The sequence below is a fragment of the Pezoporus wallicus genome, unplaced genomic scaffold, assembly GCF_028554395.1.
Source record: "Pezoporus wallicus isolate ANWC-B61680 ecotype Strahan unplaced genomic scaffold, APGP_CSIRO_Pwel_v1 contig_6966, whole genome shotgun sequence".
In the NCBI taxonomy this organism is placed as follows: domain Eukaryota; kingdom Metazoa; phylum Chordata; class Aves; order Psittaciformes; family Psittacidae; genus Pezoporus; species Pezoporus wallicus.
This window is the reverse complement of record NW_026639746.1, coordinates 4,991,380-4,994,596: the sequence shown is the minus strand read 5'-3', so window position 1 is coordinate 4,994,596 and position 3,217 is coordinate 4,991,380.

Genomic DNA, 3,217 nt, shown 5'->3' with positions numbered 1-3,217 from the left:
GTTGCGTCACGGCGGACGTCGTCACGCCCCTTCAACGCCCCCATTCCCTCAGGCGCGGCGCCCCTTGCTTCTGCCCGGGGCAGGGTCCGCTCACCAGCACAGCGATCCCTCAACGCCCCTGCGGGTACAGCTGCCTCCGGCTGAGCCCGCTCGGGCTCTCCCCGCCGACGCCGAGCACAGTGGGCGGCTGACCGGTCACAGCCCTGTGTCCCCACGGCCGCGTGCTCATCTTTTTCCTACTACGCAACGTCTCAGATTGTTTTTGTACATTGCGTTCAGGCACGCTGTGCCTTTCCGGTGGCTTGAACACGGTACGGGAAATGGTAAAAGTTGTTCTGTCTGCCAAATAGAAATAGTTTGTGATTTGTTACATGTGCTGTTGCCAGTTTTCAGCTGGAACTCGGTCTTTGAATTAGGTCCTTTGTGATGGGCCTCAACTGCTAAGTTGGATCATGACAAATAATAACAAGATGTTGTAGTATAAATCATGCAAATTGTGAGGTGTAAGAAACAAAAACAAATGCAGAGTCCTGTGCTGGGTGTGCAGGGTGAAGAAGGGCTTTCCTGTCAGAGAAAGGCAGGCTGTGCACTGTGGAGAATATACCCTGGGGAGTCTCCACGGGGGCGATGTAGCTGCTGTTGCCAGTCTCTGTTAGCAGGCATAAAGACATTGCTACAGAGCATGAGAACATGGGACATCGTGGCTGCACTCAACAGAAGCCACAAAGACTAAAGGGTCTGAGGAGAATTCATCCATGTTCCACTTTGCCACAGCGAGATCTTGCTGTGATGAGGGAGAAGTTGGAGCCGTGGCACAGCCTGCGCCAGTACTAGGCACTAGCACTTGACCTCTTGTTAAGAGGCAGTTAAATTTTGACTGTTGTCACTACATAGCTTTAGAGGTACTTCTTCTTAGACTACTTTCTCCTTATAGTTTTCTTACTTTTCTTTAAAACATGCTCTTTTTTCATGATATGACCCTGAACTTTTCCCTCTTCTTCTCCTGCTGGTTTTGCAGGCAGAATTCAACTGGCAATAATAACTGTAACTTCGGTTTCCTGATTTAGACCCAAGTATTTTCCTAACTCACCAGGACAGGAATGCTGGAAAACCTCAGAAAACTGGGGCTTGACCTGCACTTCAGATTTGCTGCTGTAATACAAATTATACGGGGATGTGAGCATTATGGAATGAGATGCAGAATGGATCAGCACAGATTTGGGGGGTGAAAGGATGTAAGGACTTAAGGGGAACATCTAGGTTGTATCGTCTTAGCCTCTTGGAGGTGAATATTAGGGAGTAGGACCTGAAATGGATCAGCAGAGACTCTGAGGGTTTAAATCCTCAGCAGAATGGACAGAATAGGTGGAGTTTGGGGATACTGTACAAGTACAGAGTCTTTCCACTCACTAACTCCCACTCTTTCCTGCTCACCCTCAGTGTCCAGGACCTTCCACAGTCTGCCTCATCTTCCTGCAGGATCTTCACCCTTTTCCTTTCCCTGATGGAGAAGAGAGTTACCTCTAGTTAACTCCTGGACCCTTCTTTTATCTCTCTCAGGTATAAGGTCTACAGCACACCTTGCAGAAGCTCCTGTCCGTCTTTCCGCTCTTCTTGGGAATATGTCCATTGTAGCAGGTATGTGATGGGTCCACAGATGGGAACGAGGTGGGGGGGAAGAGCTGGCTAGAAGGATGGGGAGAGCACTGGGTTTGGGAGCCCTTCTGCCATGAGAACAAGGACAGTCACTGCTCTTGGTTTCTAGCCAGTCAAGTAAATCTAAAAGCTGTAATAACAACAAAAAAAAGATTTTCTAGATCAGAAGACAGGTTGTCAATATGCAGTCTGTGAACATACCATGGATTGCAAACTGCCCTTTGCTTGGGATCAGAGGTGGAAGCCATACCTCTCACCCAGCCAACAGAGATCAGCTTGGGCAGGAAGCTAAGGCTTTCTACATAGCTCCTACATAGAACATTATTAAAATGTATGATTCAGTTTCATCTGAATATTAAGAACCCAAGAGGACTGGGATAGATTTGTCTGTCAGGCAATACGAAACATGGAGAGCCTTACATTCCCGTTGGGTCCAAGAAACAGTGACACACAACGAGCTTTTTGCTTGGCCCCAAACACTTACTTCAGGAAACATATGTGCGTATATGCCCCAGTGTCTAATTTACACTTTGTGGAATTAATAAAGTACACATACTTGTGTAAGTTACGTGTGTAGAGTATAAATACATCCATGCCATTCAGAAATTGTTTATTTCTTTTTGTTTTATTGATAAAATTTACCAGAACTGCTTCATAAGGGCAAATTCAGTTAAACTGGAGAAAGTGTAAACTAAATAGAAAATTATAAGAATTATGCCATTCCTCAGTCCTTGCACTCAATGATTCTAAACTATTCATAAGAACTGATTTACTGATTTTTTAGAGGTTTGGAGTTTTTTTCCATTTTATGATTAAATTCAAATATGGGCTTTGTCAAGAACTGAGTTATTGGTATATGCAAAGTAGATTGTTCTTGTCTTCACTCATTCACAAAATTCATCTGAAATATGACCTTCTTGCAAAAGCATGTAATTATGTGGTGTTTGTAGAATTTAATTCAACCATGACATTGGAAAAGATCCTTCATAATTTTGTTGCTTCCTCATATTGATTACTTCATATTTTAAAGTAGTAGAAAGCGTGTGGCTGAATCCATCAGTATGCATCTGCATAGCCTTTGACTGAATTAATTGAAGTGTTTTAGGAGCTGCTTTGTTTGTTGAATGAATTGGGAACCAAACTATGATGAATTTATTGCAGTAAGTAGACCTCCCCAAATCTACTTGAAGGGGAGGGGGTTTATTATTATTTTCTAGGTTTTCAGCTTTTGGGGAAGTTCTTTCTTTGAGTAGGATCTCAAGACTGCATATAGTAGTTTCTTACAGGTTTAGTGCCGAATTATGTCTCCATACTCTTCTAACTTTTGCAGATAGGAGTCTGAGCTCAGAAAAATGAAGGATGAAACCCACAACGTGCTCTGTCTTGCAGTTCACAGGCCTGAGCTCAACCTTTGCGCTACAAGGAAATGCATGGAGAAAGGTATTTACAGAAACTGAGTGGGAACCATCCTGGCAACTCAGCAGAGCGTGCCAGGAGAAGTCACTGTGCCTTAACCTAATGCTGTTCAGAAAGAGCTGACTTCTTTTGCCAAGATCTGTCA